Source organism: Phyllobates terribilis, unplaced genomic scaffold (assembly GCF_046119375.1).
Source record: "Phyllobates terribilis strain yellow unplaced genomic scaffold, ASM4611937v1 Scaffold_682__1_contigs__length_827410, whole genome shotgun sequence".
NCBI lineage: Eukaryota > Metazoa > Chordata > Amphibia > Anura > Dendrobatidae > Phyllobates > Phyllobates terribilis.
The window spans coordinates 33,680-47,020 of NW_027363442.1; positions in this window are offsets into that span (position 1 = coordinate 33,680).

Sequence of the window (13,341 nt, forward strand, 5' to 3'; positions counted from 1 at the left end):
CTCTCCTGTGTGGTGTAGTATATAGAGGATCTGTCAGCTCTCCTGTGTGGTGTAGTGTATAGAGGATCTGTCAGCTCTCCTGTGTGGTGTAGTATATAGAGTATCTGTCAGCTCTCCTGTGTGGTGTAATATATAGAGGATCTGTCAGCTCTCCTGTGTGGTGTAGTATATAGAGGATCTGACAGTTCTCCTTTGTGGTTCAGTATATAGTGGATCTGTCAGCTCTCCTGTGTGGTGTAGTATATAGAGGATCTGTCAGCTCTCCTGTGTGGTGTAGTATATAGAGTATCTGTTGGCTCTCCTGTGTGATGTAATATATAGATGATCTATTAGCTTTCCTGTGTGGTGTAGTGTATAGAGGATCTGTCAGCTCTCCTGTGTGGTGTAGTATATAGAGGATCTGTCAGCTCTCCTGTGTGGTGTAGCATATAGAGGATCTGTCAGCTGTCCTGTGTGGTGTAGTATATAGTGGCTCTGTCGGCTCTCCTGTGTGGTGTAATATATAGAGGATCTGCCAGCTCTCTTATGTGGTGTAGTGTATAGAGGATCTGTCAGCTCTCCTGTGTGGTGTAATATATAGAGGATCAGTCAGCTCTCCTGTGTGGTGTAGTATATAGAGGATCTGTCAGCTCTACTGTGTGGTGTAATATATAGAGGATCTGTCAGCTCTCCTGTGTGGTGTAGTTTATAGAGTATCTGTCAGCTCTCCTGTGTGGTGTAGTATAGAGAGGATCTGTCAGCTCTCCTGTGTGGTGTAGTATATAGAGGATCTGTCAGCTCTCCTGTGTGGTGTAGTATATAGAGGATCTGTCAGCTCTCCTGTGTGGTGAAGTATATAGATTATCTGTCGGCTCTCCTGTGAGGTGTAGTATATAGAGGATCTGTCAGCTCTCCTGTGTGGTGTAGTAAATAGTGGATCTGTCAGCTCTCCTGTGTGGTGTAGTATATAGAGGATCTGACGGCTCTCCTGTGTGGTGTAGTATATAGAGAATCTGTCAGCTCTCCTGTGTGGTGAAGTATATAGAGGATCTGTCAGCTCTCCTGTGTGGTGTAGTATATAGAGGATCTGACGGCTCTCCTGTGTGGTGTAGTATATAGAGAATCTGTCAGCTCTCCTGTGTGGTGAAGTATATAGAGGATCTGTCAGCTCTCCTGTGTGGTGTAGTATATAGTGGATCTGTCAGCTTTCCTGTGTGGTATAGTATATAGAGGATCTGTCAGCTCTCCTGTGTGGTGTAGTACATAGAGGATTTGTCAGCTCTCCTGTGTGGTGTAGTATATAGAGGATCTGTCGGCTCTCCTGTGTGGTGTAGTATATAGAGGATCTGTCAGCTGTCCTGTGTGGTGTAGTATATAGTGGCTCTGTCGGCTCTCCTGTGTGGTGTAATATATAGAGGATCTGCCAGTTCTCTTATGTGGTGTAGTGTATAGAGGATCTGTCAGCTCTCCTGTGTGGTGTAATATATAGAGGATCTGTCAGCTCTCCTGTGTGGTGTAGTATATAGAGGATCTGTCAGCTCTACTGTGTGGTGTAATATATAGAGGATCTGTCAGCTCTCCTGTGTGGTGTAGTTTATAGAGTATCTGTCAGCTCTCCTGTGTGGTGTAGTATATAGAGGATCTGTCAGCTCTCCTGTGTGGTGAAGTATATAGATTATCTGTCGGCTCTCCTGTGAGGTGTAGTATATAGAGGATCTGTCAGCTCTCCTGTGTGGTGTAGTAAATAGTGGATCTGTCAGCTCTCCTGTGTGGTGTAGTATATAGAGGATCTGACGGCTCTCCTGTGTAGTGTAGTATATAGAGGATCTGTCAGCTCTCCTGTGTGGTGAAGTATATAGAGGATCTGTCAGCTCTCCTGTGTGGTGTAGTATATAGTGGATCTGTGAGCTCTCCTGTGTGGTGTAGTATATAGTGGATCTGTGAGCTCTCCTGTGTGGTATAGTATATAGAGGATCTGTCAGCTCTTCTGTGTGGTGTAGTATATAGAGGATCTGTCAGCTCTCCTGTGTGGTGTAGTATATAGAGGATCTGTCAGCTCTCTTGTATGGTGTAGTATATAGAGTATCTGTCGGCTCTCCTGTGTGGTGTAGTATATAGAGGATCTGTCAGCTCTCCTGTGTGGTGTAGTATATAGTGGATCTGTCAGTTCTCCTGTATTGTGTAGTATATAGAGGATCTGTCGGCTCTCCTGTGTGGTGTAGTATATAGAGGATCAGTCGGCTCTCCTGTGAGGTGTAGTATATAGAGGATCTGTCAGCTCTCCTGTGTGGTGTAGTAAATAGTGGATCTGTCAGCTCTCCTGTGTGGTGTAGTATATAGAGGATCCGACGGCTCTCCTGTGTGGTGTAGTATATATAGGATCTGTCAGCTCTCCTGTGTGGTGAAGTATATAGAGGATCTGTCAGCTCTCCTGTGTAGTGTAGTATATAGAGGATCTGTCAGCTCTCCTGTGTGGTATAGTATATAGAGGATCTGTCAGCTCTCCTGTGTGGTGTAGTATATAGGGGATCTGTCAGCTCTCCTGTGTGGTGTAGTATATAGAGGATCTGTCGGCTCTCCTGTGTGGTGTAGTATATAGAGGATCTGTCATCTCTCTTGTATGGTGTAGTATATAGAGTATCTGTCGGCTCTCCTGTGTGATGTAATATATAGATGATCTATCAGCTCTCCTGTGTGGTGTAGTATATGGAGGATCTGTAAGCTCTCCTGTGTGGTGTAGTATATAGAGGATCTGTCAGCTCTCCTGTGTGGTGTAGTACATAGAGGATCTGTCAGCTCTCCTGTGTGGTGTAGTATATAGAGGATCTGTCGGCTCTCCTGTGTAGTGTAGTATATAGAGGATGTGTCAGCTCTCCTGTGTGGTGTAGTATATAGAGGATCTGTCAGCTCTCCTGTGTCGTGAAGTATATAGAGTATCTGTCAGCTCTCCTGTGTGGTGTAGTATAAAGAGGATATGTCAGCTCTCCTGTGTGGTGTAGTATATAGAGGATCTGTCAGCTCTCCTGTGTGGTGTAGTATATAGAGGATCTGTCAGCTCTCCTGGGTGGTGTAGTATATAGAGTATCTGTCAGCTCTCCTGTGTGGTGTAGTATATAGAGGATCTGTCAGCTCTCCTGTGTGGTGTAGTGTATAGAGGATCTGTCGGCTCTACTGTGTGGTGTAGCATATAGAGGATCTGTCAGCTCTCCTGTGTGGTGTAGTATATAGTGGATCTGTCAGCTCTCCCGTGTGGTGTAGTTTATAGAGTATCTGTCAGCTCTCCTGTGTGGTGTAGTATATAGAGGATCTGTCAGCTCTCCTGTATGGTGTAGTATATAGAGGATCTGTCAGCTCTCCTGTGTGGTGTAGTATATATTGGATCTGTCAGCTCTCCTGTGTGGTGTAGTATATAGAGGATCTGTCAGCTCTCCTGTGTGGTGTAGTATATAGAGGATGTGTCAGCTCTCCTGTGTAGTGTAGTATATAGAGGATCTGTCAGCTCTCCTGTGTGGTGTAGTATATAGATGATCTGTCAGCTCTCCTGTGTGGTGTAGTACATAGAGGATCTGTCAGCTCTCCTGTGTGGTGTAGTATATAGTGGATCTGTCAGCTCTCCTGTGTGGTGTGGTATATAGAGGATCTGTCAGCTCTCCTGTGGGGTGTAGTATACAGATGATCTGTCAGCTCTCCTGTGTGGTGTAGTATATAGAGGATCTGTCAGCTCTCCTGTGTGGTGTAGTATATAGAGGATCTGTCAGCTCTCCTGTGTGGTGTAGTGTATAGAGGATCTGTCAGCTCTCCTGTGTGGTGTAGTATAGAGAGGATCTGTCAGCTCTCCTGTGTGGTGTAGTATATAGAGGATCTGTCCTGTGTGGTGTAATATATAGAGGATCTGTCAGCTCTCCTGTATGGTGTAGTATATAGAGGATCTGTCGGCTCTCCTGTGTGGTGTAGTATATTGAGGATCTGTCAGCTCTCCTGTGTGGTGTAGTATATAGAGGATCTGTCAGCTCTCCTGTGTGGTGTAGTATATAGAGGATCTGTCCTGTGTGGTGTAATATATAGAGTATCTGTCAGCTCTGCTGTGTGGTGTAGTATATAGAGGATCTGTCGGCTCTCCTGTGTGGTGTAGTATATAGAGTATCTGTCAGCTCTCCTGTGTGGTGTAGTATATAGAGGATCTGTCAGCTCTCCTGTGTGGTGTAGTATATAGAGGATCTGTCAGCTCTCCTGTGTGGTGTAGTATATAGAGGATCTGTCAGCTCTCCTGTGTGGTGTAGTATATAGAGTATCTGTCAGCTCTCCTGTGTGGTGTAATATATAGAGGATCTGTCAGCTCTCCTGTGTGGTGTAGTATATAGAGGATCTGACAGTTCTCCTTTGTGGTTTAGTATATAGTGGATCTGTCAGCTCTCCTGTGTGGTGTAGTATATAGAGGATCTGTCAGCTCTCCTGTGTGGTGTAGTATATAGAGTATCTGTTGGCTCTCCTGTGTGATGTAATATATAGATGATCTATTAGCTTTCCTGTGTGGTGTAGTGTATAGAGGATCTGTCAGCTCTCCTGTGTGGTGTAGTATATAGAGGATCTGTCAGCTCTCCTGTGTGGTGTAGCATATAGAGGATCTGTCAGCTGTCCTGTGTGGTGTAGTATATAGTGGCTCTGTCGGCTCTCCTGTGTGGTGTAATATATAGAGGATCTGCCAGCTCTCTTATGTGGTGTAGTGTATAGAGGATCTGTCAGCTCTCCTGTGTGGTGTAATATATAGAGGATCAGTCAGCTCTCCTGTGTGGTGTAGTATATAGAGGATCTGTCAGCTCTACTGTGTGGTGTAATATATAGAGGATCTGTCAGCTCTCCTGTGTGGTGTAGTTTATAGAGTATCTGTCAGCTCTCCTGTGTGGTGTAGTATAGAGAGGATCTGTCAGCTCTCCTGTGTGGTGAAGTATATAGATTATCTGTCGGCTCTCCTGTGAGGTGTAGTATATAGAGGATCTGTCAGCTCTCCTGTGTGGTGTAGTAAATAGTGGATCTGTCAGCTCTCCTGTGTGGTGTAGTATATAGAGGATCTGACGGCTCTCCTGTGTGGTGTAGTATATAGAGAATCTGTCAGCTCTCCTGTGTGGTGAAGTATATAGAGGATCTGTCAGCTCTCCTGTGTGGTGTAGTATATAGAGGATCTGACGGCTCTCCTGTGTGGTGTAGTATATAGTGGATCTGTCAGCTCTCCTGGGTGGTGTAGTATATAGAGAATCTGTCAGCTCTCCTGTGTGGTGAAGTATATAGAGGATCTGTCAGCTCTCCTGTGTGGTGTAGTATATAGTGGATCTGTCAGCTTTCCTGTGTGGTATAGTATATAGAGGATCTGTCAGCTCTCCTGTGTGGTGTAGTACATAGAGGATTTGTCAGCTCTCCTGTGTGGTGTAGTATATAGAGGATCTGTCGGCTCTCCTGTGTGGTGTAGTATATAGAGGATCTGTCATCTCTCTTGTATGGTGTAGTATATAGAGTATCTGTCGGCTCTCCTGTGTGGTGTAGTATATAGAGGATCTGTCAGCTCTCCTGTGTGGTGTAGTATATAGTGGATCTGTCAGCTCTCCTGTATTGTGTAGTATATAGAGGATCTGTCACCTCTCCTGTGTGGTGTAGTATATAGAGGATCTGTCAGCTCTCCTGTGTGATGTAGTATATAGAGGATGTGTCAGCTCTCCTGTGTGGTGTAGTATATAGAGGATCTGTCAGCTCTCCTGTGTGGTGTAGTATATAGAGGATCTGTCGGCTCTCCTGTGTGATGTAGTATATAGAGGATCTGTCGGCTCTCCTGTGAGGTGTAGTATATAGAGGATCTGTCAGCTCTCCTGTGTGGTGTAGTAAATAGTGGATCTGTCAGCTCTCCTGTGTGGTGTAGTATATAGAGGATCTGACAGCTCTCCTGTGTGGTGTAGTATATAGAGGATCTGTCAGCTCTCCTGTGTGGTGAAGTATATAGAGGATCTGTCAGCTCTCCTGTGTGGTGTAGTATATAGAGGATCTGTCAGCTCTCCTGTGTGGTATAGTATATAGAGGATCTGTCAGCTCTCCTGTGTGGTGTAGTATAGAGAGGATCTGTCAGCTCTCCTGTGTGGTGTAGTATATAGAGGATCTGTCGGCTCTCCTGTGTGGTGTAGTATATAGAGGATCTGTCATCTCTCTTGTATGGTGTAGTATATAGAGTATCTGTCGGCTCTCCTGTGTGATGTAATATATAGATGATCTATCAGCTCTCCTGTGTGGTGTAGTATATGAAGGATCTGTAAGCTCTCCTGTGTGGTGTAGTATATAGAGGATCTGTCAGCTCTCCTGTGTGGTGTAGTATATAGAGGATCTGTCAGCTCTCCTGGGTGGTGTAGTATATAGAGTATCTGTCAGCTCTCCTGTGTGGTGTAGTATATAGAGGATCTGTCAGCTCTCCTGTGTGGTGTAGTATATAGTGGATCTGTCAGCTCTCCTGTGTAGTGTAGTATATGGAGGATCTGTCAGCTCTCCTCTCTGGTGTAGTATATTGAGGATCTGTCAGCTCTACTGTGTGGTGTAGTATATAGAGGATGTGTCAGCTCTCCTGTGTGGTGTAGTATATAGAGGATGTGTCAGCTCTCCTGTGTGGTGTAGTATATAGAGGATCTGTCAGCTCTCCTGTGTGGTGTAGTATATAGAGGATGTGTCAGCTCTCCTGTGTGGTGTAGTATATAGAGGATCTGTCAGCTCTCCTGTGTGGTGTAGTATATAGAGGATCTGACAGTTCTCCTTTGTGGTGTAGTATATAGTGGATCTGTCAGCTCTCCTGTGTGGTGTAGTATATAGTGGATCTGTCAGCTCTCCTGTATTGTGTAGTATATAGAGGATGTGTCAGCTCTCCTGTGTGGTGTAGTATATAGAGGATCTGTCGGCTCTCCTGTGTGGTGTAGTATATAGAGGATCTGTCAGCTCTCCTGTATGGTGTAGTATATAGAGGATCTGTCATCTCTACTGTGTGGTGTAGTATATAGAGGATCTGTCATCTCTCCTGTGTGGTGTAGTATATAGAGGATCTGTCAGCTCTCCTGTGTGGTGTAGTATATAGAGGATCTGTCAGCTGTCCTGTGTGGTGTAGAATATAGTGGATCTGTCGGTTCTCCTGTGTGGTGTAATATATAGAGGATCTGCCAGCTCTCCTATGTGGTATAGTGTGTAGAGGATCTGTCGGCTCTCCTGTGTGGTGTAGTATATAGAGGATCTGTCAGCTCTCCTGTGTGGTATAGTATATAGAGGATCTGTCAGCTCTCCTGTGTGGTGTAGTATATACAGGATCTGTCGGCTCTCCTGTGTGGTGTAGTATATAGAGGTTCTGTCAGCTCTCCTGTGTGTTGTAGTATATAGTGGATCTGTCAGCTCTCCTGCGTGGTGTAGTATATAGAGGATCTGTCAGCTCTCCTGTGTGGTGTAGTATATAGTGGATCTGTCAGCTCTCCTGTGTGGTGTAATATATAGATGATCTGTCAGCTCTCCTGTGTGGTGTAGTATATAGAGTATCTGCCCGCTCTCCTGTGTGGTGTAGTATATAGAGGATCTGTCAGCTCTCCGTTGTGGTGTACTATATAGTGGATCTGTCAGCTCTCCTGTGTGGTGTAGTATATAGAGGATCTGTCAGCTCTCCTGTGTGGTGTAGTATATACAGGATCTGTAAGCTCTCCTGTGTGGTGTATTATATAGAGGATCTGTCAGCTCTCCTGTGTGGTGTAGTATATAGAGGATCTGTCAGCTCTCCTGTGTGGTGTAGTATATACAGGATCTGTCGGCTCTCCTGTGTGGTGTAGTATATAGAGGTTCTGTCAGCTCTCCTATGTGTTGTAGTATATAGTGGATCTGTCAGCTCTCCTGCGTGGTGTAGTATATAGAGGATCTGTCAGCTCTCCTGTGTGGTGTAGTATATAGTGGATCTGTCAGCTCTCCTGTGTGGTGTAATATATAGATGATCTGTCAGCTCTCCTGTGTGGTGTAGTATATAGAGTATCTGCCCGCTCTCCTGTGTGGTGTAGTATATAGAGGATCTGTCAGCTCTCCGTTGTGGTGTACTATATAGTGGATCTGTCAGCTCTCCTGTGTGGTGTAGTATATAGAGGATCTGTCAGCTCTCCTGTGTGGTGTAGTATATAGAGGATCTGTAAGCTCTCCTGTGTGGTGTAGTATATAGAAGATCTGTCAGCTCTCCTGTGTGGTGTATTATATAGAGGATCTGTCAGCTCTCCTGTGTGTTGTAGTATATAGAGGATCTGTCAGCTCTCCTGTGTGGTGTAGTATATAGAGGATCTGTCAGCTCTCCTCTGTGGTGTAATATATAGAGGATCTGTCAGCTCTCCTGTGTGTTGTAGTATATAGAGGATCTGTCAGCTCTCCTGTGTAGTGTAGTATATAGAGGATCTGACAGTTCTCCTTTGTGGTGTAGTATATAGAGGATCTGACATTTCTCCTTTGTGGTGTAGTATATAGTGAATCTGTCAGCTCTCCTGTGTGGTGTAGTATATAGAGGATCTGTCATCTCTACTGTGTGCTGTAGTATATAGAGTATCTGTTGGCTCTCCTGTGTGATGTAATATATAGATGATCTATTAGCTCTCCTGTGTGGTGTAGTATATAGAGTATCTGCCTGCTCTCCTGTGTGGTGTAGTATATTGAGGATCTGTCAGCTCTCCTGTGTGGTGTAGTATATAGTGGATCTGTCGGCTCTCCCGTGTAATGTAGTGTATAGAGGATCTGTCAGCTCTCCTGTGTGGTGTAGTATATAGAGGATCTGTCAGCTCTCCTGTGTGGTGTAGTATGTAGAGGATCTGTCAGCTCTCCTGTGTGGTGTAGTATATACAGGATCTATCAGCTCTCCTGTGTGGTGTAGTATATACAGGATCTATCAGCTCTCTTGTGTGGTTTAGTGTATAGAGGATCTGTCAGCTCTCCTGTGTGGTGTAGTATATAGAGGATCTGTCAGCTCTCTTGTGTGGTGTAGTATATACAGGATCTATCAGCTCTCCTGTGTGGTGGAGTATTTAGAGGATCTGTCAGCTTTCCTGTGTGGTGTAGTATATAGAGGATCTGTCAGCTCTGCTGTGTGGTGTAGTATATAGAGGATCTGTCAGATCTCCTGTGCGGTGTAATATATAGAGGATCTGTCAGCTCTCCTGTGTGGTGTAGTATATAGAGGATCTGTCAGCTCTCCTGTGTGGTGTAGTATATAGAGGATCTGTCAGCTCTCCTGTGTGGTGTAGTATATAGTGTATCTGTCGACTCTCCTGTGTGGTGCAATATATAGAGGATCTGCCAGCTCTCCTATGTGGTGTAGTGTATAGAGGATCTGTCGGCTCTACTGTGTGGTGTAATATATAGATGATCTGTCAGCTCTCCTGTGTGGTGTAGTATATAGAGGATCTGTCAGCTCTCCTGTGTGGTGTAATATATAGAGAATCTGTCAGCTCTCCTGTGTGGTGTAGTATATAGAGGATCTGTCAGCTTTCCTGTGTGGTGTAGTATATAGAGGATCTGTCAGCTCTCCTGTGTGGTGTGGTATATAGAGGATCTGTCAGCTCTCCTGTGTGGTGTAGTACATAGAGGATCTGTCAGCTCTCCTGTGTGATGTAGTATATAGAGGATCTGTCAGTTCTCCTGTGTGATGTAGTATATAGAGGATCTGTCAGCTCTCCTGTGTGGTGTAGTATATAGAGGTTCTGTCAGCTCTCCTGTGTGGTGTAGTGTATAGAGGATCTGTCAGCTCTCCTGTGTGGTGTAGTATATAGAGGATCTGTCAGCTCTCCTGTGTGGTGTAGTATATAGAGGATCTGTCACCTCTCCTGTCTGGTGTAGTATATAGAGGATCTGTCAGCTCTCCTGTGTGGTGTAGTATATAGAGGATCTGTCAGCTCTCCTGCGTGATGTAGTATATTGAGGATCTGTCAGCTCTCCTATGTGATGTAGCATATAGAGGATCTGTCAGCTTTCCTGTGTGGTGTAGTGTATAGAGGATCTGTCAGCTCTCCTGTGTGGTGTAGTATATAGAGGATCTGTCAGCTTTCCTGTGTGGTGTAGTATATAGAGGATCTGTCACCTCTCCTGTCTGGTGTAGTATATAGAGGATCTGTCAGCTCTCCTGTGTGGTGTAGTATATAGAGGATCTGTCAGCTCTCCTGTGTGGTGTAGTATATAGAGGATCTGTCAGCTCTCCTGTGTGATGTAGTATATAGAGGATCTGTCAGCTCTCCTATGTGATGTAGTATATAGTGGATCTGTCAGCTTTCCTGTGTGGTGTAGTATATAGTGGATCTCTCGGCTCTCCTGTGTGGTGTAGTATATGGATGATCTGTCAGCTCTCCTGTGTGGTGTAGTATATAGTGGATCTGTCAGCTCTCCTGTGTGGTGTAGTATATAGAGGATCTCTCAGCTCTCCTGTGTGGTGTAGTATATAGTGGATCTCTCAGCTCTCCTGTGTGGTGTAGTATATAGATGATCTGTCAGCTCTCCTGTGTTGTGTAGTATATAGTGGATCTGTCAGCTCTCCTGTGTGGTGTAGTATATAGTGGATCTGTCAGCTCTCCTGTGTGGTGTAGTATATAGTCGATCTGTCAGCTCTCCTGTGTTGTGTAGTATATAGAGGATCTGTCAGCTCTCCTGTGTTGTGTAGTATATAGAGGATCTGTCAGCTCTCCTATGTGGTGTAGTATATAGTGGATCTGTCAGCTCTCCTGTGTTGTGTAGTATATAGAGGATCTGTCAGCTCTCCTGTGTGGTGTAGTATATAGTCGATCTGTCAGCTCTCCTGTGTTGTGTAGTATATAGAGGATCTGTCAGCTCTCCTGTATGGTGTAGTATGTAGAGGATCTCTCGGCTCTCCTGTGTGGTGTAGTATATAGTGGATCTGTCAGCTCTCCTGTGTTGTGTAGTATATAGTGGATCTGTCAGCTCTCCTGTGTTGTGTAGTATATAGAGGATCTGTCAGCTCTCCTGTGTGGTGTAGTATATAGTGGATCTGTCAGCTTTCCTGTGTGGTGTAGTATATAGAGGATCTGTCAGCTCTCCTGTGTGGTGTAGTATATAGAGGATCTGTCAGCTCTCCTGTGTGGTGTAGTACATAGAGGATCTGTCTGCTCTCCTGTGTGGTGTAGTATATAGACGATCTGTCGGCTCTCCTGTGTGGTGTAGTATATAGAGGATCTGTCAGCTCTCCTGTGTGGTGTAGTATATAGAGGATCTGTCAGCTCTCCTGTGTAGTGTAGTATATAGAGGATCTGTCAGCTCTCCTGTGTGGTGTAGTGTATAGAGGATGTGTCCTGTGTGGTGTAGTATATAGAGGATCTGTCCTGTGTGGTGTAGTATATAGAGGATCTGTCAGCTCTCCTGTGTGGTGTAGTATATAGAGGACCTGTCAGCTCTCCTGTGTGGTGTAGTATATAGAGGATCTGTCAGCTCTCCTGTGTGGTGTAGTATATAGAGGATCTGTCAGCTCTTCTGTGTGGTGTAGTATATAGAGGATCTGTCAGCTCTCCTGTGTGGTGTAGTGTATAGAGGATGTGTCCTGTGTGGTGTAGTATATAGAGGATCTGTCAGCTCTCCTGTGTGGTGTAGTATATAGAGGATCTGTCAGCTCTCCTGTGTGGTGTAGTACATAGAGGATCTGTCAGCTCTCCTGTGTGGTGTAGTATATAGTGGATCTGTCAGCTCTCCTGTATTGTGTAGTATATAGAGGATGTGTCAGCTCTCCTGTGTGGTGTAGTATATAGAGGATCTGTCGGCTCTCCTGTGTGGTATAGTATATAGAGGATGTGTCAGCTCTCCTGTGTGGTGTAGTATATAGAGGATCTGTCAGCTTTCCTGTGTGGTGTAGTATATAGAGGATGTGTCAGCTCTCCTGTGTGGTGTAGTATCTAGTGGATCTGTCAGCTCTCCTGTGTGGTGTAGTATATAGAGGATCTGTCAGCTCTCCTGTGTGCTGTAGTATATAGAGGATCTGTCGGATCTACTGTGTGGTATAGTATATAGAGGATCTGTCAGCCCTCCTGTGTGCTGTAGTATATAGAGGATCTGTCGGATCTCCTGTGTGGTGTAGTATATAGAGGATCTGTCAGCTCTCCTGTGTGGTGTAGTATATAGAGGATCTGTCAGCTCTCCTGTATTGTGTAGTATATAGAGGATGTGTCAGCTCTCCTGTGTGGTGTAGTATATAGACGATCTGTCAGCTCTCCTGTGTGGTGTAGTATATAGAGGATGTGTCAGCTCTCCTGTATTGTGTAGTATATAGAGGATGTGTCAGCTCTCCTGTGTGGTGTAGTATATAGAGGATCTGTCAGCTCTCCTGTGTGGTGTAGTATATAGAGGATCTGTCAGCTCTCCTGTGTGGTGTAGTATATAGAGGATCTGTCAGCTCTCCTGTGTGGTGTAGTATATAGAGGATCTGTCGGTTCTCCTGTGTGGTGGAGTATATAGTGGATCTGTCAGCTCTCCTGTGTGGTGTAGTATATAGAGGATCTGTCAGCTCTCCTGTATGGTGTAGTATATAGAGTATCTGTCAGCTCTCCTGTGTGGTGTAGTATATAGAGGATCTGTCAGCTCTCCTGTGTGGTGTAGTATATAGAGGATCTGTCAGCTCTACCGTGTGGTGTAGTATATAGAGGATCTGTCAGCTCTCCTGTGTGGTGTAGTATATAGAGGATCTGACGGCTCTCCTGTGTGGTGTAGTATATAGAGGATCTGTCAGCTCTCCCGTGTGGTGTAGTATATAGAGGATCTGTCAGCTCTCCTGTGTGGTGTAGTATATAGAGGATGTGTCAGCTCTCCTGTGTGGTGTAGTATATTGAGGATCTGTCAGCTCTCCTGTGTGGTGTAGTATATAGAGGATGTGTCAGCTCTCCTGTGTGGTGTAGTATATAGAGGATCTGTCAGCTCTCCTGTGTGGTGTAGTATATAGAGGATCTGTCAGCTCTCCTGTGTGGTGTAGTATATAGAGGATCTGTCAGCTCTCCCGTGTGGTGTAGTATATAGAGGATCTGTCAGCTCTCCTGTGTGGTGTAGTATATAGAGGATGTGTCAGCTCTCCTGTGTGGTGTAGTATATAGAGGATCTCTCGGCTCTCCTGTGTGGTGTAGTATATGGATGATCTGTCAGCTCTCCTGTGTGGTGTAGTATATAGTGGATCTGTCAGCTCTCCTGTGTGGTGTAGTATATAGAGGATCTGTCAGCTCTCCTGTGTGGTGTAGTATATAGAGGATCTGTCAGCTCTCCTGTGTGGTGTAGTATATAGAGGATCTGTCAGCTCTCCTGTGTGGTGTAGTATATAGAGGATGTGTCAGCTCTCCTGTGTGGTGTAGT